The sequence below is a fragment of the Capra hircus genome, chromosome 20 (assembly GCF_001704415.2).
Source record: "Capra hircus breed San Clemente chromosome 20, ASM170441v1, whole genome shotgun sequence".
Taxonomy (NCBI): domain Eukaryota; kingdom Metazoa; phylum Chordata; class Mammalia; order Artiodactyla; family Bovidae; genus Capra; species Capra hircus.
This window is the reverse complement of record NC_030827.1, coordinates 32,049,817-32,074,103: the sequence shown is the minus strand read 5'-3', so window position 1 is coordinate 32,074,103 and position 24,287 is coordinate 32,049,817. Positions and strand designations below refer to the sequence as shown.

Below are 24,287 nucleotides of genomic sequence, written 5' to 3'. Positions count from 1 at the left end.
CAGACCTTTGTTGGCAAAGTAATGTCTCTGCTTTTTAATATGCTGTCTAGGTTGCTCATAACTTTCCTTCCAAGGAGTAAGCGTCTTAATTTCATGGCTGCAGTCACCATCTGCAGTGATTTTGAAGCCCCCCAAAACAAAGTCTGCCACTGTTTCCGCTGTTTCCCCATCTATTTGCCATGAAGTGGTGGGACTGGATGCCATGTTCTTCATTTTCTGGATGTTGAGCTTTAAGTCAACTTTTTCACTCTCTTTCACTTTCATCAAGAGGCTCTTTAGTTCCTCTTTGCTTTCTTCCATAAGTGTGGTGTCATCTGCATATCTGAGGTTATTGATATTTCTCCCAGCAATCTTGATTCCAGCTTGTTAGGACTGATATATAGAAACACATATCTGATATTACAGATTCTGATTTATTGATTAAATTACTATGCATTAACCAGATTATAAAGGGATCTTATTTATTTTATATACTTCCATCATTCAGAATACTTTTCATTATACTTGTTTTTTTACTATACATTTTGTTGACATAATGTATGCATCTATTTCAGTGCTTTATAGTATTCTGAAACCAATCTTGCTAACAGTTAAAGAACTCTTGTCTTAAAAGTGAGATACTGTTCATTAGAAGGATCTGTGAAATAATTTACATTTGTTTGTTATAAAATAGTTACATATGGGAGAAAAGTGGGAACCTTGTAAGAACTCAAAGCATAAAAATGCCTTTACCTTTTCAAGGGAAAAAAGTAATTGGAAATAAAATCACAGGACTTTAAAAATTTTCTAATGGTTGAGAAACATCAAAATAATAATACAGAAACCATAAAAGGGCAGTACAGGCAGAACATCCCATTCAGAACATCCAGGATGAATGGCATACATCTGCGGTCATCTCAGTTCCTAAGTACAGATGCACCAGGATACCACACTCGCTGCAACTCAGTAGGTGCTGTGGAAATGACTACTAGAGCCAAATCTTTCAGCGTGCAAGATTTGTCAGTTTTGCACAAGCTGTGTCATGTTCAGAAGTAGATTGTTGGCACAAACTAAGTTTTTTTCTCTTAGTTTTTCATCTCTTTCAATAAGAACAGCTAAATAGTTTCTAGAGCTGCAGTTAAAGCTACTCTGGTGAACTCTGTGGAAACATACTTGTGAAGCATGGTGCTATTGTAGGACATGCAGATAAAATATCCAAGGGACACATTTCTACATACATTGAAATATACATAGAAGCCTATTTGGAATAATTATGGTGGTGGCTTAGTTGCTAATTTGTGTCTGACTCATACAACCCCATGGACTGTGGCCTGATAGGCTCCTCTGTGCCTGAGATTCTCCAGGCAAGAGTACTGGAGCAGGTAGTCATATCCTTCTCCAGGGAATCTTCCCAGCCCAGGGATCAAACCCAGGTTCTGCATTGCAGTGGATTCCTTACCAACTGAGCCACCAAGGAAGCTCATTGTTTCTTAAAAGTAAAATCGAGGAAACTAATTATCGACTTTCTCAGAATATTCTCTGCAGTCATTTGAGGCAGCGAGTGTGGTATCCTGGTGCATCTGTACTTAGGAACTGAGATGACCACAGATGTATGCCATTCATCCTGGATGTTCTGAATGGGATGTTCTGCCTGTACTGCCCTTTTATGGTTACTGTATTATTATTTTGATGTTTCTCAACCAACTGCATCACATAGTAGTATGTGAAATATTTTGATTCTTGTTTTAGTGGGTGTTTGCTGGCAGGTTTTCCAATAGTCCACTTGATTAAAATGAACCAGCCCTTTCAGAGCCATAATTGCAATTCAGGGAGACTAAACAGAATCCCCCTATCCAGCTTACTGAGGTCTTGTCCTGTTTGTGTGACTTCAGGGAGAGAGATGGAGAACCGTTTATTAATCACTGTATGCATGCATGCATGCTGCATGCTAAGTCGCTCCAGTCATGTCCAACTCTTTGTGACCCTATGGACTGTAGCCCGCCAGGCTCCTCTGTCCATGGGATTCTCTAAGCAAGAGTACCGGAGTGAGTATCATGCCCTCCTCCAGGGGATCTGCCTGACCAAAGAGTCGAAGCCATGTCTCTTATGTCTCCTGTATTGGCAGGCAAGTTCCTTACCCTAGCACCACATGGGAAGCCCCTTATTAATGATTATGCCCCCAAATCAGACAGTTTTTCAGTGGAGTACTGAAGCACTCAAATTAGCATGCTTCTTGACAGCTAGTGAGGAATACAGCTTTTTTCGCTTTCATCAGGCTCTGCTGGCACCAGACCTCTGGGAAGCCTTGTGACAGGACCTGGCCTGAGCAGCATACATGTGATTTGCTTTTCTTCTTGTAAGGTCCACTCTGTGGCTTTTCTCTGGAATCTGTGAAGACAGTGTTTCTCAACCTAAAAACTGGGATTGAGTAAACTCCCCTTCCTCCTCATACCAGTTGACTGAGGGTCAACTATTAAGCCATAGGGGTAAGTGCAATGGATGTGGGGGTGACTGTCATAGGTTCAGTGACTGGAACCAACCTGAATCACCGTTTCAGCCTTTCTATCTCAGTGTCGTCACAGGGATGGATGCTCCACATGTGGAAAGTCAATATAGCGTGTTTCTAGCTTTCCATCTGTACAGTAGTACTTAATGGGCTTGTCACCTTTGACTCTGACCAAGGATATACACTTGGGGCTCTCTAAACTACTTTTTTTTTTTTTGCTTGTTTGTTTTTGTTTCTGTTTAAGGTTCTTTGATAGATAAGAAATGGACTTATTTAGAAAAAAACACACTCCACAGCGTGGGTCCTCTCCAAAGGTGAAAAGTAAAAGTGTTAATTACTTGGTTGTATCTGACACTTTGCTACCCCATGGACTGTAGCCCACCTGGCTCCTCTGTCCATGGAATTTTCCAGGCAAGTATATTGGAGTGGGTAGCCATTCCCTTCTCCAGGGGAACTTTCCAACCCAGGGATCAAACCCAGGTCCCCTGCATTGCAGACAGATTCTTTCCCATCTGATCCAAGGTGAGGGTGGCTCAAAAGATGGCTTGGTTAGTGTTTTAGGACTGGGTAATTTCATAGGGTAATGAGTGGATGGATTATTCCAACTATCCTGGGAAAGAGGCAGAGATTCCAGGATTCAGGCCACTGCCTGCTTTTTGGTCTTTGATGATCTGGATTCCTGAACTGTCTTGGAGCTGGTGGGTATGTCACTTAACTTGATGATGTGTTAATGATGAGCATACACTGAGGCTCAGTGTCTAGTGGAGGAAGACTTGTCTGCCATCTTGGACCTGTTTGGGTCTCATCAGTTTATTGACTTTGGACTATGTCATTCTTTTAAACTGTGTGCTCTACCCTCTTCCCTCCTGATTGGTTCCCCGCTTGGAGACTTTACTTCCATATTCTTATGGGAAAGAGAGGGGTGGCAGTCCATCTTTAACTGCTTCAAGGCTGAGTATGGGTGTCAACCCTGACCTACTTTGTTTTTTATGTCATTTTCTTAATATACTAAGGATGCTACAATAAATGCCTGTGTACTTGCCACCCAGATGAATACATCAAATGTAAACCTATTTCCCATGCCTGCTTCATAGCCGTTGTTTGTAAAGAAGCAAACTATATGGGTGAATGTGAAGTCTCTACTTTAACCTTTTCCAGTCTTGCCGTACTCTCTGCCACTCCAGAGGATACAGCTGTCATGTATTGGCTTTTGCACAATCCTGTTTTTATACTTTTAAATTTTACTACAGATATAGAACATGATTATTATATACATGAACTAAATTATTTGCATGTTTTTTTCAAGTATGTATTTTTTACTTTGGTTGTGGAATGTGTTACTCTGGCAATTGCTACTTCAACTACCAAGTATTTTGTTTTCAGAACTCACCTTCATGGTTATATTACCCTGGTTCATTATTTAAATTGCTGTGTATTGCTCCATCTTTTGAAAATATCACTGTCTATTCTCACACCGGTTGGAATTTGAATTGACTTCATTGTTTTGCTGAAATAATTGATACTGAAATAAATATCCCCTCAGGCATATGTGATAGAGCTTGTCTGGAGTACGTATCGGTGGAAACTTGCCGCATCATAGAATATGTGCATTTTTGTGTCTGTGAGATATTACCAAATTGCTCACCAATTGTGCAACCAGTTTATACTAGTATCAGCAATATGTGAGAACCCTCCCTTCCCAGGTCCCTGCCAGCACTTGATTACTCTCAGATTTAATTATCTGAGAGTTGATGGATACTGCATATGAATCTCATTGTTTTAATTTTCATGACTCATTATTTATGAAATTGAACATCATTTGTGCAGGGCTATTTGGATTTCCTCCTCTGTGTCTTTTTCTACTCTCCGTCCATTCCTTTCTTGTCTATTTTCACTATGATTTATAGAAACGTGTATACATGTGATCCTCATGTATATGTATCTTAATGTTTATTTTTCATGATATGCATTCATGTATATGTGACTAACCCTTTGTCTATTATACACATAGAAAATTTTGCCTCCCGTCTGTTGATTGCATTGTGATTTTTATGACATCTTTTAGCACAGATAATTTTAAATTTTTGATGTAGTTAAATTTCCTTATTGTTCTGCTTTTTGTGCCTTGCTTAAGAAATCATTTTCTCCTTCATGGTTATATTTTATATTAACTCCTCCCATATCCTAAAGTGCTTTAATTTACTTATGAAAGTTTTATTTTAAATAAGTAGGCTTTTAATTTACATGGGATTAATGAATGTGTATGGTGTAAAACATGAATCTTCTTTCCCATGTAAAAATCTAGTCCCAACACCATTAACTGAAAAGCCTCATTCTGTCTCCATCGTTTGTATTGTCTTCTTTGTTATACACTAAAATCCCATATATGCTTTGGACTTTCTGGGCTCTTTTTTCCCACTGATCTGAACTTTCCTATCCTTACAAGATACCGTGCCATGTAAATACTATTTCTTTATAATAAGCATTTTTATGTTATAGTGAAAGCCTTCAAAAATTTCACTTGTACTTCATTATAGTGAGAGTCTTCAAAAGTTTCACTTGAAGAATGCTATTAGGTATAGGTTAAGGTGACCTATTTTTGTCAGATTAAGAAAATTGTCTCTCTTTCTAGTTTCTTAAGAGAATTTGTAAATAAATATAAATTATAACATCATTCTTCTGCATGTTAAAATAACCATTGGACTGCCTCTCCTAAATTATTAATGCTGAAAATTATATTGAGCCTTCTGAAAATGAACTATCCTTACATTTTGAGTCTAAATCTTACTTGAATGGGATGTATTACTATGTCATTTTTGTTTCATTTTTTAGTCTTAAAATGCATTTTGGTAAACATGCCTTTACGGGTATTGATGTAAATAATTTTTAGATATGTTTCTTAGAAAAGTTAAAAATGGAGAGGTTTTCCTTTCATTTTATTTCAAATATAGGCATTATCTAGCAAAAGGTATTCTTCATTTTCTGCCTATTGAGAATGAAAACATTCCTAGAACAAAAGCCTAAAACATCTCCTTTTCCTATTTTCTAAATTCTGTGAAGACTGTCACTTTTCAAAGAATTGTGATCAGGCTCAGCTTCTCTCTCCCTTCCTAGTCTCTCTGGTGGGCTGTGACTCCCTCAGTCTTCCCCAGGGAGGGCCCCCAGCACCACCCTGCTAATTCTTAAGACAGCAGAACCTGCAAGGACCACACTGACAGCACTCACCACATGTCCGTGTATCTATCCACGTGCCCTTCAGTCGGCTGCTCGCTCCCACATCCAGCACTGTTAGCATTCCCATTCCACGTGCACCGTCTATCTTTCTAACAGAGTAGAGAATCTAGTACATTTTAGTCATCCTTTGAGATAATGTCAACTATTTCCCATATTTTTATTGCCTAAAATGTATTTTCATCTTTTTTGATCAATAAAAAATGTGATTAATATTGTTTTTACAAGCAATATGGAGTTGAATTAGCCATCCGGTTTTGCCTTTCTCTTCCTCATCATTTACTTATTCATTTAGTAAATCCGTACCGCATGTTTTCTCTTGGCCTGCCATGGTTATAGGTACTTGGAGATACAGCAATGAACAGAATAGATAAAGTCCCTAAACTCATGTAGTTGATATTCAAGTAAGAGAAGAGAGAAAAAAGTTAACGACTATGGGGAAAAAAATGAGCTTAAGGGTTATTATTGATGTAGGTTATCAGGAAAGAGCCCACAGATGAAGTGATATTTGAATGGATACTTAAAGGAAGTCTGGGAGAAAAGTATCCTGTGCAGAGAAAATGGCATATGCTGCCTGAGGGCTAAGAAACATCAGTCTAGTGTTGTTGGAGCAGAATGAGAAAAAAAAGTAAGGTGGTCGATGGTGGCAGAGATAGGGGATGAGAGTGGGGAGTGAGGGTTATGAGGGGATCAAACAAGATGCTCAGACCACTGTGAGAATTTTGGCATTTACTCTGAATGAAATGGGTACCATCAGAGAGTCTTAAACAAAGAATCGACATGTTCTTGTTCTATCAAGATTAAGATCTTGGTGGGTGGTTTATGTCTTTGGACATAAGATATTCAAGACCAGAAAGTAGACCAATTTAGAAATTATTATAATAATCCAGATAAGAAACATTAGTGTCTTGAATAAGGAAAATAAAGATGGGGATGGTAAGCAGTGATCACTTTCTGGATATAATTTGAAAGTATGTCTAACGGGATTAGCTCATGAATTAATCAGGGGTATGAGTGAAAGGCCTGAGAATCTGGAAGGATGAAGGTGATTTAGATGGAAATGACCAAGACTGTAGAATGAGCAGGTTAGGATGATAAAATCAGAAGTTTGGTTATAGATTTATAAGTTTGAAGTTCCTATCAAACATCCAAGGGAATTATTAGTCATTGGATAGATGAGTTTGTCGTTCAAGAAGAGATGTGAATTGAAATTATATATTCGGAGAACATAGTCTTAGATGATATTGATGTCATAATACTGAATGAGGTCACCTAGGGAATAAGTGTAAATAGGGGGAAAAGGAGAGAAGTCCTAGGGGTATTCCAGTATTACATGGTTGAGAAAATGAAGAGGACACAGCAAAATTGACCATAATTAAGTGTCCAGCAGGGTGGGAGAATCAGTGGAGAATGTATGTTATCACGAAAGAGCTCACAGATAAAGTGATCAGATTAAGGTAGTGTTTCAAAGAGAAGGCCACTGTGTCATATGTTGTTTTAACCATTCAAATGAAGACAATTAAAAAATAGCTACTAGATTTAGCAATGTATTAATAGAAGTCATTAGAGACCAGGACGAAAGCTATTTAATTGGAGTGGTGGGGATTAAAGTCTAATTTGAGTGCATTTGACAAAAGAGACAAAAATTAATTGGTAGTAAAAACATAATGCAATTCCTTCAAAAAATTTAAAGGGAAGAAGAGAAATAGTTCAATAACTACCAGATAATAACTGGAGTAATTGGAAGAGAATCTTTTTTCTAAGATACAACAATTTCAGCATTTAAGATTTTTTTGTCTTCTTGCAAAATAGCTCCTTTAGTAATTATTTAAATTCAAATCTTTAGGTTGTGAACTCAGTTTTCATATGCCTCTGGCTCTGCTGTCCACCCATGCAAAAGACTTAGGGAGCATTTAGCTGGGTATCAATTTCTAAATAGATGATTATTTCTCTACCACTTTGAAGGTTTTCATTTGTGTCCTGTTATCTGTTGTTGAGAGAAAGTCTTCCACTTGTCCATTTGAGTTTCTTACTAGGTAATCTTCCTCTATGTAAAGTACTTTTTAAGATTTTTTTTTTATCCTAATGCCTTAAAGTAGGTTTACTTTTTATTTATATTACTCAATGATTACTTTTGCTTTTAACCTGAAAACTCATTTTATTCTTTTTTATAAAATTGTCAATAACAACCTTTTCCAAAACTTCTTTGCAGTTGGAATTTAATTCAAATTTCATCCTGTGTATGTTGGAGCTTCTCAATCTGCCTTCTTTGGTGTGTAATTACTCTTTCACATTTTCCAGTACTACTGTCTTAATTTTTTTTTTTTAAGTAAGCCTAGCATTGAAGTATTTAGCACAGAGGAGGAAGTACAAAGTGTAAACTTCGATATTGGCTGCATTTCTGGCACTCGTTATTTTTACAGCTTATACTGTATCATGGAGCTGGTTCAAAATCAAGTGAAGGATTAAAAGCCTAAGGTTAGTTTGATATCAGTCTGGCACAATCAAGCCAACTGAAATACTCTCCTATTTTCTCTTCTTGCTACACCTTCATTCCTAGAGAATAACTAAGAAACAAACTGTCCCTTTAAAAATGCATAAAAGTGCAGAAATAAAAAGGTAGGAACTCCAACAAAGAAAAGGGGAGGACGTATATAGATAATTCACATTAAATGTTTCAAAGAAGTAACCTCACACACTTTCAAATAACTATATTAAAACAATAGAGATCATTTTTACCCATCAAATTACCAATGATGGGAGGAGAATAAAATTTTTTCTGACAGTTGTACACTGATATTGAAGTGTTCTTTTGGTCTGGTTGGAGTCTAAATTAAGATAGGTTGAAAGCATTGAGTAATATTTATCAAAAAACTTTATAAATTTTTACCACTTTCACACAGTAACATTGTTTCTGGGAATCAATTACTTGGCAATAAATGGAAATATAGGCCAAGTCCCCTCCCTGCCAGGAGATATTTATTGTACCATTACTTATGATATTTAAAAATTAGAAACAATCTATATCAATGACCTACAAACTTTTTTGACTACTGTCCACAGTAAGAAATAATCAGGTCTTCATAGTGAGCCAATAGTCATACACACACATTAAAAAAAAAATTTCATGTGAAGAAACCACCATTCCATTCCATATGTCTTATGAGTCTGTTTGGGCTTCTATAACAGAAGTACCGTAAACTGAATGGCTTATAAATAACAGAAGTTTATTTCTCACAGTTCCGGACGCTGGGAAGTCTATGATCAAGGCACCAACAGATTCAGCGTCTGGGGAGCACTCACTTCTGGTTCCCAAACAGCTGTCTTTTGCTATGTCCTCACATGGCAGAAAGGTGGCGCAGGCTCTCTGGAACCACTTCTTTTTTTTTTTTTTTTTAGTTGCACAGATTTTTTTTTTTTTTTTTACTTTATTTTACTTTACAATACTGTATTGGTTTTGCCATACGTTGACATGAATCCACCACGGAACCACTTTTATAAGGGCCCTGGTCCTGCTCATGAGGGCTCTACCCTCATGATCTAATCACCTCAGGACCCCGCATGTCCAATTCAACATATGAATTTGGGTGTCAGGGGGCACAAATATTTGTTCCATAGCATCATTCCATCCCATCCATTTAAACAAATTGACAAATCTGGTTGAGACACTAAATTGACTCCACAGCTTAATTATAGGTTATGGCTCAGTTTAAAGAGTACTCATACCTGAATAGGAATATGATAAAATATTAATTCATACAACCATTTATGTTCATGTTTTATTTTGGTTTAGGATGTGTGCTAACTTGCTTCAGTGGTGTCTGACTCTTTGCAACTCTATGGACTGTAACCCCGCCCCCCCACCGCTCCTTTGCCCTTGGGATTCTCCCGGCAAGGATATTGGAGTGGGTTGCCGTGTCCTTCTGCAGGGGATCTTCCTGATCCAGGGATTGCACCTGTGTCTCTAATGTCTCCTGCATTGGCAGGCAGTTTCTTTAACACTAACACCACCTGGGAAGCCCTTGGTTTGGGATAGGTGGGGATAATACTTTTTCAGGCAGCAAGGGAGAGGATGTTTCCATGTAACTTCATACCTTGGGGACTTACTGTAAAGATACCAGATTTCTGTGCAGGTGCCCAGTCATTCTTCTGTATCTCCCTCTATCTCCCTCTCACTACCCCATGCACCTTTCATGGATTCTTCCTGGTGTCCTCAAGCTCTCTCTCCTCTTGTTACTTCTCCAAGCTGATAGTCTGCCTGGGTCATCCAACATTTATTTTCGATCATTTCTTACTGGTCTGCCCTTAATATTGGGATTTCATCCTCAGTCTATTCAGTCAATACAGGCTGAGCCAGGTTGATTTCGTTTAAATCAACAGAGAATTGCTAAAAGCTGCATTTCCTAGAAAAAGTGGTAATCTAATTGGCAGATGCTTGAGACACTAATGTTAAATGGAAAAAGAAAAATAAACAAATTTTTGGTATGGGGTCTGTTTTCAACCTTTGTGTTTGAAACTATTAGAAGGAGAGCAACAGAAAAGGAATCTAAAATTTGTTTTACATTATATTAATTCTTACCAAATTTCTACAAAAATAAGTATTGTATGTTTATAACCATGGGAAAAAAACCCAAACTGGTTCTGGGGAAAATGATCACTTTGCAAATTCACATCATGTACCCCTACTTTTTTTTTAACCCCTACTCTTGATTTAGCTCTTGTTCTTGATATAAATATCTAAATTTGAAGTATCTACAAATAAAATTTGCCTTGAAACAGAAAACCTCATGTTTGGATGCAGCTTAGTCTAGGGGGACTGGGTGCAAAAACTTAGAAAGATCATGTTCCTAAGGCCCCATACTTCCCTACTCTTTATATGGCCATTATTTACTGCCAGATTTTATTTATTCAATAAATCCCCTAGTAGCTTGAGGTTTGCTAATTTTGTTTGGGATAAGGTTGGGCAGAGTGTCCCCTGTTTTCTTTAATAGACCAAAATATTATTTCTGTCTGTTGATGGTCATTACTGTGGGCCCTAATACCATAAATAAATCTGCTGCTGCTGCTGCTGCTAATAAAGCTACTCATTTCTAAATACTTTTGGTTTTAGTGCACTAGAATTCATAATTCTCTCATAGAAATGGAAGGGTTGTCTCTTAAGGCCCCATGGAAACAATTCATGTCTGACTGCCGCGTGCTTCTGCCAAGCTTTTTTCTTTATATGTATTGAGGATGAAATTTCAGCTTATGCTTTCGCGTGTGTGTGTGCTAAGTCACTTCAGTCGTGTCCGACTCTCTGCAACCCTGCGGACTGTAGCCCACCAGGCTCCTCTGTCCATGGGTTTCTCCAAGCGAGAATACTGGAGTGGGTTGCCATTTCCTTCTCCAGGGGATCTTCCCAACCCAGGGATTGGAAGCCAGGTCTCCCACATTGCAGACAGATTCTTTATCTTCTGAGCCACCAGGGAAAGCTTATGCTTTTAGACGTCTTTATTTTTCTTTCCCACTTTTTTTCAGTTGAACCTGAAAAATACAGTGAAAAAATTTTTTCTTTCAAGAATAAGCTAGAAAGACCTCAACTGGCCTGTCAAAAACCACTGACTAGTTAGTCCTTTGTGAGTACTTAAACCCTTATTGTCTGAGATGCAACTTCAAGCATGTATGTATGCTCAATTGCTCAGTCCTGTCCGACTCTTTGCAACCCCATTGACTGTAGCCCACCAGTCTCCTCTCTCCATGGGATTTTCCCAGCAAGAATACTGGAGTGGGTTGTCAGTTCCTCCTCCAGGAGATCTTCCTGACCCAAGGATCAAACTTTTGTCTCCTGCTTCTCCTATTGCAGGTGGGTTCTTTACCACCAGTGCCATCTGGGAAGACCTTCCCACTTCATAATGAATTCCAGAAATCTTCCACAGAGGTAGATGCCCTCATCCCTGCATTTGGTGATGCAGCCTATCAAGCCAGTGGGACTGGAGAAGGAAAAGTGAAGGGGACATACATTTCCTGAAATATGTTTCTGCCACTTCTGACATCCTGTAGCCAGAAGTGAGTCTTAGTATGACCAGAGGTGGCTGCAAGGTTGCTGTGACAGGTGCTCTCTTACTGGGTTCTATTACTAATTGAAAGTGGAGAGAGTGAATGTTGGGGGATAACTAACTATTAACTCACATGATGGGTTATATTAATTGTATGAACAAGGAAAATCATTTGAATGTTTTATTCACAGGGATACCATGATCATATTTGTTTCAAAACATAATTTTCCATTAATAAATGGATTGGAGGAAGCCTGAGGCTCCTCATGGGTGTTACAAGGCCATTCCTAAAGTCTCAATGAGAGATCATGGCTAGGACTTGGTGGTAGAAATAGAGAGGATAAAGGGGATGGAATGAATTCAAAAGATACTGAAGAGCTAAAGTTGACAGATGAAATAGGAGCAGAAGAGGTAGAGAAGGTAACCCCTAGATTTCTGGCTTGCATTGAAGACTCTGGAGGAAGACAGGGTTTGGAGATGAGGACTCATGGACTCCTGAGTCTGACTTTGGAAACATCTGTCAGAAGGGCTGGTTCTACTCGTCCAAAATATCATTCAGAGTAAATGAACTCACAGTCCACCAACTCACAGTCAGGGAGTCTCAAATCTAGTCATTGTCAACTAATCTATTCGAATGAACATTTCCCTGTAAGGTTTTTGTTGTTCAGTGGCTAAGTGGTGTCTGACTCTTTGCAACCCCATGGACTGCAGCATGCCAGGCTTCCCTGTCCTTCACTGACTCCCAGAATTTGTTCAAATTCATGTCCATTGAGTCAGTGATGCCATCCAACCTTCTCATCCTCTGCCATCTCCTCCTTCCCACAGTCTTTCCCAGCATCAGGGTCTTTTCCAGTGAGTCAGCCCTTCACATCAGGTGGCCAGAGTATGGAAGCTTCAGCTTCAGCATCAGTCCTTCCAATGAATATTCAGAGTTAATTTCCTTTAGGACTGACTGGTTTGATCTCCTTGCTGTCCAAGGGACTCCCAAGAATCTTATCTAGCACCACAGTTCAAAAGCATCAATTCTTCCATGCCCAGCCTTCTTTATGATCCAACTCTCACATCTATATATGACCACTGGAAATACCATAGCTTTGACTTTACAGACCTTCCTTAGTCGGCAAAGTGATGTCTCTGCTTTTGAATACGCTGTCTAGGTTTGTCATAGCTTTCCTTCTAAGGAGCAAGCATCTTTTAATGTCATGGCTGCAGTCACTATCTGCAGTGATTTTGGAGCCCAGGAAAAGAAACTCTGTCACTGCTTCTACTTTTTCTCCTTCTATTTGCCATGAAGTGATGGGACCAGATTCCATGACCTTAGTTTTAAGAATGCTGAGTTTTAAGCCAGCTTTTTCACTGTCTTCTTTCACCCTCATCAAGAGGCTCTTTAGTTACTCTTGACTTGCTGCCATTACAGTGGTATCATCTGTATATTTGAGGTTGCTATTTCTCCCAGCAATCTTGATTCCAGCTTGAGGATTCCCTGTGAGGTTCCTTATATTAAATGGCCTTATATGTGTCACGTGTCACAGATGTGTCTGTTGCACACACACACAGGAAAGCCAGCCAAGCAGGAGTCTTTTAAACAGTAAAAGGCCTTGCTAATTTCAGCTATACTCATCAATCATGAAGAGTCTTTCTTTCAATATATTATTTTTTAAAACTTTTTGTTTAGTATTGGATGAGATATAGCTAATTAACAATGTTGTGATTGTTTCAGGTCAACAGCAAAGGGACTCAGCCATATGTGCATATGCATCTGTGCTTCCCCAAACTCCCCTCCCATCCAGGCTGCCACATAACATTGAGCAGAATTCCACGTGCTATATAGTAGATCCTTGTTCGTGTCCATTTCAAATATAGAGGTGTGTTCGTGTCCATCCCCCAAACCCTAACTATCTCTCCCTCCAGCTTTCCTCCCAGCAACCATAAATTCATTCTCTAAATCTGTGAGTCTGTTTCTGTTTCGTAAGTAAGTTCATTTGTATCATTTCTTTTTAGTTTCCACATATAAGGGATGTCATACAATATTTCTTCTCTATCTGACTTACCTCACTCAGGATGACAATCTCTAGGTGCATCCGTGTTGCTGCAGATGACATTATTTCATTCTTTTTAATGGCCGAGTAATATCCCAGTGTGTGTGTGTGTTTATATATACACACCACATCTTCTTTAACCTTTCTGCTGTCAATGGACATTCAGGTTACTTTCAGGTCTTGGCTGTTGTAAACAATACTGTAATGAACATTGGGGCGCATGTATCCTCTCAGATCATGTTTTTCTCTGGATATATGCCCAAGAGTGAGATTGCAGGGTCATATGGTAACTCTATTTTTACTTTTTTAAGGAACCGCCATACTTTTTTCCATAGTGATTGTGCCAATTTGCATTCCCACCAACACTATAGGAGGATGAACAGTCTTCTTGCATTGGGAGCGTGGACAGGACCATCAGTCATATAAGAATAATACTCCCATAGCTTTGCATGCAGGCTTCCCTGATGGCTGACTGCAAAGAATCCACCAGCCAGTGCAGGAGACACAGGTTCATTCCCTGAGTCAGGAAGATCTCCTGGAGAAAGAAACCGCAACCCACTGCAGTGTTCTTGCCTGGGAAACCCCGTGGACAAAGGAGCCTGGCAGGCTACAGCCCTTGGGTTCACAGAATCAGACATGACTGAATAACTAACAGCAAAGCTTTGCGTGCACAGCGGCTCAACCCACACTCAGTGGTGGGAATCATTGTGATTGTTCTAACTGGTGAGGAGGCTACAAGAAATCTGGTGAAGCTCCAGATAATAGCCACTGATAGATACTATAATTAAACATGGAACTTTAAGTATGTTGGGATCTCCAATGGGCACTAATGTTTTATTTTTTATTTTTATTTTTTTTGGTTTTATTTTATTTATTTATTTTTTTTAATTTTAAAATCGTTAATTCTTACATGCGTTCCCAAACATGAACCCCCCTCCCACCTCCCTCCCCATAACATCTCTCTGGGTCATCCCCATGCACCAGCTCCAAGCATGCTGTATCCTGCATCAGACATAGACTGGCGATTCAATTCTTACATGATAGTATACATGTTAGAATGTCATTCTCCCAAATCATCCCACCCTCTCCCTCTCCCTCTGAGTCCAAAAGTCCATTATACACATCTGTGTCTCTTTCCCTGGCACTAATGTTTTAAAATTTAATTGCTTACTCTTCATTTAACAAATATTTCACTTTCTATACTCTGGGTTCTTGGGATCTTTCATGGAGATTCCAGCACCTCTGCCCTCCTGGAGCTTCCCTTCTTAAACTCCTTAGTTGTGGAATTATATTCAGATAACTCTCACTGTCTTCAGCCCCTCTGGCTTATGGTCTTTGTCAAATTCTAATACATGGCCTTCTCAGTTGATCTGGCTGGCTCCATCCTGATGAGCCTCGTGAGACTCCAGCCCAGGCCTGGCCTTCACTTCAGTTGGCAGAACCCAGCCCTGGGCAAAGGTCGGGGGGGGGGGGGTGCGTTATGTGAGGCAACGGGTTGTGTGTTCTAATCTTTTCTGGTACCAGGTTTTGTGTGTGTGTGTGTGTGTGTGTGTGTGATTGGGAGGGAGGAAGAGAGAGAAAATGTAATTGATTTGGGGAGGTCTTGGGGAAGGTTTATATAGGAAGGCAGCAAGACCAAGAATCTACTGCCAAGCGGTGACCAAGAAACATTCACCATATTCCTCCTCCAACCCCACACAGTTTGCCAAATCTTAACCAAATAGCATAGTGCGGTCTGCTTCCATGCATGACTGAATGAATAAGGAAATTTAAACATCCTTGCCATAAAGCCTGGAGGAAACCATACGAAAATCCAGCCTCTGTTTCAGGATTGTCTGCCGGACTATTGGTTAGTATTTCCCTTCTTGTTCACTTTGCTTAAAAGGGTGAGAGTCAAGTCTCTTTAAAAAAAAAAAAAAAAAAAAAAACTTGCTTTTGCACTTGACTTAGTTGCTTTTCTTCTCCTCCCACCTTGCTCTTCCCTCTTCTGGCTTTATTCCTCCCTCCCTCCTTGCCCTCCTCTTCCACTCTTCTTCTATTCTGAATGAAACTTCTTTCTCCTGTCCAGCAGCCTTTAAAATATTCCAGTTAGGCAAAACCTCAGGCTGCCTTCCTCCCTGTCCAATGACCATTATAATATAATTTAGGTCTCTGAAGTTTATTCTGTGAATGAAAGGCTAGTTTTCTGCATGTTTAAGAAGCTGATACATTTTGAGAAAGTCGACAGAAATAATAATTGGCACTCAGGAGGCATTTCGGGGTTATAATTGTGGTTCATGTTTTCCATTTCAGCAGTCAGTTTATATTTTAGAGGAGTGTCATGAAGAAGTGCCACCGCAATTGCATATTTGTTTTGCATTTTCTTCCAGGTTTCCTAAAGTCTTAGGGATGGTCCACATTATTGACGAAGAGGAAAATAAGACATAGTTTTTTTGTACTGCTAGCTGTACCCATTGGCTGGCTTACTTTGATGTCTCAGGTTCCTACCTGCATGCCTGATTAGGGCTGTCCTGTCATGCCATGGACTTCCCTTGTGTCTCAGACAATAAAGAATCTGCCTGCAATGCAGGAGACCTGGGTTCGATCCCTGGGTCAGGAAGATATGCTGGAGAAGGGAATGGCTACCAACTCCAGGATTCTTGCCTGGGGGAGCCTGGAGGGCTATAGTCCATGGGGTCACAAAGAGTCAGACACGAATGAGTGACTAACACACACACGCATCGTGCCTTATACGATGGGAAATGCCACTTATTTTATCTCATTGAAAAGCATTCAGCTGAACTTTCAACGGAAGGATGTGCTCCTATGCCCTTAAAAACATCTATTTTAAAGTCCAGGGGAATCTATTCATTTCTGCAATGATTCATTTCAAGCTGAGTGTGTTAGGTATTGCATGACAGTGGGGGATACAGAGATGACCCTCAGGGGAGAGAAAAGAAAGTAGTGGGCATCTCAGGATGCTATGGTGGAGGTTTGGCAAGGATAGAGGAGAGGCACCTAACTTCTCCTGGTAGGGAGTTGGGGGTTGTTGCCAGAAATGTATTTAAGTTGAACTGACCTTAAGCTGAGGTTTGGGGAAGGAGTACCTGGGATGAATGAAGTAGGAATAGGGTGGAAGGTACACAGGGGTGAAGGTGTGAATAGCCTGGAGCCTTCTGAGAAGGTTCCTCCGTAAGAGGGAGGTTTGGGCAAGGGGTGGAAGATGGACATGGAAAGATAGGAGTCCAGGTGAGATCACACAGGCTTGGAAGGACCTTGCTAAGGGTTTATCATTGTTATTAGATAAAGTAAACCAGGCTGCCGAGCTGCACTTGGAAGGAGAGCTGTGTGGTGTCAGTGTGGAGAATAGATTTTTGCAAAGTGCTGATCAAGATTATTCTCGGAACTTCAGGCTCAGTTTGCTCCAGTCCTGAGGGCTGGCTGTGAGTAGATTTCATTTCTGGGTTGTTCCAGGGCTCTTGTCTTAACTCACAGAAAGTGGCTAGGGCAGCTCACTGTGGAGCTGGGAAAGGCCAGAAGAGCTTGGCTCATCTCACCTCCACACTTGTTAGGATTTATTTGTGCTGAATGCCTAATGATTCATGATATTATATGTGATAGCATGTGTGAGCCTGAGGGTAAACTGACTTTTTGCTCCTTGAAAATAGAGCAACATGTTGAAGACAAGGTGAAGTACTGAAAAGCCCACTGGACTGGGGGCGAGAGGCCTGGGTGCTGCTCCCAGCTCGGCTCTGAACAGCAGTGAGGTCTTGTACTCGTCACTTAATCCCTTTGGGCTTTGCTTACTTCATCTTTGAAGTGAGACCTTTATAGTAGCATGGTCCTTAGGGCCTCATTCAGCCCCTAAGCTCTCTAATTGTGATACCATCTCCCCAGTCGTCTTCCCAACCCCCACCATCACTAATGCTAGGCTTCCAGACATTTTTTTTTCTAGAGAAACTAGTAAACCCATTTCCTTAAATGAAATTGTAGTTTAAAGAATATAATCTAGTGAGCATGGGAAATAATTTCCAAAGAAAAAAAAGGAATTGTGATTTGTGCTCTATCCTGTGCCAGTGATAAAAGGGGAGCAGGAAGCCCCCTGCACCCGACTTCCTTCTTTTTCTCTTGACTTCTTCTGCTTGTCCCTCCTGTAAAAGTAGAGAGGAGATTGGCTGTGAATTCTGAGGGGACTAAGGTAAGACACTGATGGGGAAGACTGACCTGTGAGGTCTGCCTCCTTTCAGAGGAGCAGTGAAGCCTTTCCTCTGGCATAAGCAGCCAGCCATTCGGGTCGATGTTGGGCAGAATTTTGAGTAACTATGACCTTCTGTGCCTTTGTGAAATTCTCTTGCACTTATATCCAGCATCCTCAGGTGATATTCTGGCTGCCCAAAGATCAGCCCTAGGCCCATCCCCTAACCTCCACAGTACCCTCTGCTCTCTTTCACCCAAACTAACTCCTATAGCAGAGTAATAAATAGATGAGGGGAAAGTCTGTGTCTTGCCCTGTTGCTGCTGCTAAGTCACTCAGTCGTGTCCCACTCTTCGCGACCCCATGGACTGCAGCCCACCAGGCTCCTCCGTCCATGGGATCTTCCAGGCAAGAGTACTGGAGTGGGGTGCCATCGCCTTCTACGGCATCTTGCCCTGAGGAAATTTATAACAACACAGGCACTGAGAACTCATTCATTCCACACACGGATTTGTTACCTCGTGACTTCTGTGTCAGGGCACATTTTATATAGAGGGATGAAAGGTTAAGTCTCAGGACAGTGTGGAAAGCTTCATGGAGATAGTAATATTGGAGCATGATTTTGAAGAATAGGTAAATTTTGGGTTTGTCCAGCAGCAGCCTTGAAGGTAAAGGAAGAGAGACCGTGACAGCAGCTATTTTAAGTCTAAAGAAGTGTGGCAGGCCTTGAGGGAGGAGGCGCTACCTGCCAGAGAGAATTCTGAGGTAGAATCACCCCCTTATGGTGACAAGTTACACGTGGTGTATATGGAATAACCAAGTTCTCTCTTGATAATTCAGCTAATGTGGAAGCCATAACTTCATTAAGCAAGTTAGAAAATGTATGAGATGAAGCTGTTTCTTGTTAGGTGGGAAGCTGGGGGTGGGTAGGAGATGCTGAGTTCATTCAGTTTGGACAGGACTGATTTCAGAGGCTTATGGGCATCCCAGTGACTGTTTCCCTTTGTCTAGGGCACCTGCCCTCTGGTTCAACATTTGCATGATGCTCTGTGTAAACTCGGAGAAGGCAATGGCAACCCTCTCCAGCACTCTTGCCTGGAAAATCCAATGGACGGAGGAGCCTTGTAGACTGCAGTCCATGGGGTCACTAAGAGGCGGACACAACTGAGCAACTTCACTTTTGCTTTTCACTTCCATGCGTTGGAGAAGGAAATAGCAACCCACTCCAGTGTTCTTGCTTGGAGAATCCCAGGGATGGGGGAGCCTAGTGGGCTGCCATCTCTGGAGTCACACAGTCAGACACGACTGAAGCAACTTACAGCAGCAGCAGCAGCTGTGTAAACTGCCACAGTGGGATTCCCTGTAGCTTTTCTTCCCCATTTTGAAGTAAAGTTTTGACTGATAAGATGATCACAAGTGATTGAAAGTGAAAAATTGATTTGAATCACTTTTCAGTTTGATGGGAAGATGAATGTTTTATTACTGCTCTCCAAGATGTGAAATAACTGATTTCTCTCAAACAGATTGCGATGAAAAGTGTTTTAGTGTCTGTTCCTTTGACTTCTTGATAGGAGGATGGTTTTCTTGAATTAATAGCCATTCAGACTTTGGCTCAGCCCTCTTGTTCCAGCTTCATTCACTAGCCAACTGATTTAGGAGAGACATGACCAGATCATTGAGTTAAGTTTCCTGACTCATGCTGCGGTGGTCCCATGGGGTGGTAAAAATAAGGCTCCTGGAAAATGAACATTCCATTCAGGGGTCCTGAGAACAAGCTCTCCTGAGCCAAGATGTTAGATTTACAAGGACATGTTACAAAGATAGCCTGTCCTCCCTTCCACAAGACCTTTTCCTCCATAAATACATGCACCTTGTCCTTATCTTCTCCCAACTCTATTCTTTCATAGAGTTTGACCTTGATTTTGATTTGTCTTTTCATTGACAGTTTTTTAATTTCCTGTCTGACATGAGGTTAAAATGAAAAGCAAGGCCAGCAAACTAATTTAGATGGGATCTCTCAGGCTTTCTCTGGAATCAACTAATCAACTCATGTCTAGATTGATGTGTTCAAACAATGAATTGCATCAACTGACCCAGAGATGATTAGATTCTAGATGCCCAGCTTACACTGGCCAGCCTCATGAGATGAATGCCAATACATTTGTTTTCCATGTCAGCTGTGAAGCAATTTCATTTCAGCTTGTTATTGTATTAATTTTCCAGAGAGAATCCAGAAAACAAGACAAGAATCGGCAGGTCATTTGGCAATTGTAGAGTTAGAATGGAGAGGACTGAGTGGCCTCAAGAGAGAGAGAGCATCAGCAGGCTCTGAAAGGAAGATTCTTGTACCTGTCTCTGTATTAGGAAATTCTTGTTGGTCCTGAATAGTTGGGCGAGACAAAGCCATAAATTATTTACTAATTTTTTTCAGGGTTCTTCATCAATTATTAATTGATTAGACTGGATTATCTCTAGAGCTCCTTCTGCCTCCAAAATTCTGTGCTCTTGTAAAAATCTCCTCTCCTTCTGGCTGTGTTTCCGTCACGGCTTGATAGTTGTCTTCCTGACTAATGTTTAGGATGTCAACCTCCGGCTCTTTAAAGACCGTGTTTGTTTTCTATTGCTTCTAAAACAAATTACCATAAATTAAGTGACTTTATAAAAACCCATTTGTTAGCTCACAGTTCTGTAAGTGAGAAGTCTGGACACAGGCTGGTGCAACTGGATTCTCTGCTCAGAGTTCACAAGGCTGAAATCAGCTGTCATGAGGGCTGCATTACCTTTGGGATGTCCTAGGCATGAATTTGCTTCCAACTTCATTCATGTTATTGACCAAATTCAGTTCGTGGCCGTTGCAGAACTGTCGTCCCCATTTCCTTGCTGATCGGTAGCGAGGAGACCATTTTTGCTCCTCGAGGCTGCCTGCATTGCACCTCATGCTATATGGCCCCTCTAGTAATGCAGGGCAAGTCCCTCTCAAGTTCTAACCTCTCTGACTTCCCCTTCTGCCACATCTCACTGGTTAACTTCCTCTCCTGGTCTTACAGACTAATGTGATTAAATGTAAATCACCCAGACAATCCAGAATAGTCTCCCTATTTTAAAGTCAGTTGATTTGTAACCTTAATAACATCTGTGAAGTCTCACCAGCACAGTACCTCAATTAATGGTAGAATAACCAGATATGATTGTCTTTGGGGGACTGGGGAAACTCTTTAGCATTCTGCCAGTCTCATCAGCAACACTTTAAAATCATGTTATATCATTATTGGAGTGATCAAATATCTGTGGATGACTGGTCTCATCTGTTTACACCTGTTCTTTCTTTTGCAGTTTCATTGGTTAATATTTTCTGATCCTACTTTTCATATTTCAGCATTTAAACCCCTTGGCTTATAGGGTTCTGTGTTATTGTTTAAAAATATGTTTATTGGTCAGCTGAATGGGGGAGAATGATGTTTTACACTCCCCCTCACCCTCCCCCTCACCCCTCAAGCAGCACCCATAGAGGCTGCTTGGAACAGCTGGACTCTATTTTCACAGACTTCAAAATCATAGCACGTTTGACTTGCAATAGGTCATTGATTTTCAGTTTGCTCATGCGTGCTCAGTTGTATCTGATTCTTTGCAACCCTATGGACTGTAGCCCACCAGACTCCCCTGTTAATGGAATTTTTCAGGCAAAATTACTGAAGTGGGTTGCCATTTCCTACTCCAGGGAATCTCTCCCACCAGGAATCGAACCCACATCTCCTGCATCTTCTGCATTGGCAGGTGGATTCTTTTACCACTGTGCCACCTGGGAAGCCAGATTTCCCATTTACGTTTGGTACTATGGTAAAGCCAGGGCATTTGTTTATAAGGTCTAATATACAATCAAGGCTAAGAACTATTGCTATGCTCCTAACATACTCTTTTGGAAATAAAGAGACTAAGGGTGTGAAATGATTTACTTAAAGTTCCATACCTAGTGACAGATCTGTTTCTGGCCTTACGGTTTAATTATTTGTAGAGTTCAGTGCTCAGTAATTATATGCAAAATGAGTGTTATGGTCTATAAAAGCCTGCTTCTCGCTTCAATAGAAAAACTCTTTCTAGGACCTTAAGAAATTATTAGACCTTGCCAAATATGTTTAAAAGTCCCTTGTCAGCAGTTTGGTCTACACAGATACATCCTGCAGTAGCCAGGGACACATAGACCTCCCCAGTCTCAGAGTCTCAGAACTGCACCATCCAGTGCAGTGGCCACTCACTGCCTACGGCTCTTAAACACTTTTAATGTGACTGGTGCCGGTTGCCATGTGCTGTGAGAGTGAAATACATACCAGATTCAAAGACTCAGTATGGGAAAAGAAAAGTACATAAAATATCTCAATACTTTCCCTATTTACTACATGATGAAGTGATGATATTTTGGATATATTGGGTTAATTAGGATACATAATTAAAATTTATCTGCGTCTTACTCTTAATGTGGTTACTAGGAAATTTAAAATTATACAGACAGCAGGCATTTGTGGCTGGCATTATATTTCGGTAACAAGTTGCATTTTCTTTGGAGAGCATTTTCTACTAAAGCTATTAACAATGGATGGTCCACATCAAGCTATTACACCTTCCATGATCTGAAGAGTGAAATGGTGTATTGTAAATTTCCTGGCGATGAGATGTGACATTGATCTGCCCTGTGTTTGCCATCTATCTGGCAGCCAGTCAGTCTGGCCAAATAGACTTCTTTCTATTTATAATATAGGCTCCAAAGAGGCGGGTGATGCCCTCATGTCATGGAAAGGGCACACCGCATAGCTCTTAAGTAATGTACCTAAAAGTAGACCAGGTGCTCTTGGAATCTCTGAGATATAGAGACGAATATCCTTCTCCTAAAGAAACTACGTCAGCACTTATGAATTATCACCGTCCTTGACAGGCCCTCGGTACTAGAAATACTATAGTGCCTGTCCCTGTCCATGATTTAAACCTGGACCTTCCTCTCTTTCTCTTGCTCTCTGAAGTATGGCCTGCCTCACTGGTACCCTATTTGTGTGTTTAGTTGGCCTGGTTTAGCATTTTCAAAGACGCATGAAAGGCAATGGCAGGCCTTGGAGAAGGTTCCAATCCATACCAGGAAGTATTCGGTCTGAGGTTGTGGGATTCCCTTCACTTCTCAAAGCAAGATGCCACAACCTCAGACAGAATACTTGGCAAAACCAATACAGTATTGTAAAATAAAATAAAGTAAAAATAAAAATTTTTTGAAAAGAGGATCTTTTGCAAGGAATTAATGAAATAATAAGGCACTTGGCACATTTATTCATTGGCAGATTTTGGAAGGGGCATCTACTCTGTGGGGTCCGAGGCTAGTTGTTGGGGATAAAAGTGTGAGTGACACACAGCTGTGGCCTCCAGGTTGCTCACAGCTGAAGGACGAGAAAGACAAGGAGTCTGGCAACTTCAGGACAGGAGGAACCCTCTGTACTTGACAGCTGTTTATTACATTGCACAGCACGGGGTTTGGTGCATCACAGAAGCCTGGTATGGCGTGTAGGTGAGGAGACAGGCCCTGCAGTGATGAACTTACTGCCTGAGCCATTACATCGGGCAATGTAGGGCTGCATCCAGGGCACAGGATTGCTGACTCCTTTTCTAGCCATGTATTTCCCAGGAGAGCATATTGCCTCACTCTTGGTTTCCCAACTTGTTTACCCTGAAACAACAGCTTCACTATTTTGGACTTGATAAAAGAAAAAAAGAGTTTCTTCCAACGTTTGCTCTGTATGTGATCCAGGTATGTGAGTGACTCCTTGAATACTCTGAGTTATGGTTGAAATCATTGTCAAATTATATCTCATAAAGATACTGAATCTTTTTTGTTATTTGAAGACTTCGTCCTATGAGATCTTCAACAGCTTATCTATTTCCAATAAATTAGGTAAAACAAAGCCTGTATTTCCATCTGAGAGTCTTGGAAGAAACTTCAGCATCTTCAACTTTGTTTAAAGTACATTCTCCATGTTCTGTGTGACGTGTGTGATTAAAATTAGATTTTGGGGGTTGGGGGGAGCCACTCATGGAAAGAGAGAAACCAGAAATCCAGTAAGAGGTTTGCTTTCTCAAATTTTGTTTAGGAAAAAAAAATGACTTTGTAGGTGCAATACTGTAAGATATACAAAGAAATGGAACATACTGTTCAAATAAGCACCCACCTATGGGACTGATTTTCTCTTCCATGTAAGAGTTACACCTGCCTCGTGCCCAGTGAATGCACCAAGTGTATCAGGCTGGGTGAGTTTGAAGGTTATCCATTGGTCTAGCTATTGTGTTGA

The 24,287-nt window shown here is 40.6% G+C and overlaps 1 protein-coding gene across 4 annotated transcripts in view; it reads left to right on the top strand.

The window, feature by feature from the left end:
- GHR (growth hormone receptor) overlaps positions 1-24,287 on the top strand; it is a 296,871-nt gene that overhangs the window by 101,469 nt on the left and 171,115 nt on the right. Inside the window, 1 exon segment of one of the 4 annotated variants that reach the window (NM_001285648.1) lies at positions 15,395-15,687. The exons of 2 other annotated variants lie outside the window; for them this stretch is intronic. The gene's annotated coding sequence lies outside the window, so the exon portion shown is untranslated. 4 annotated transcript variants of the gene reach the window in all.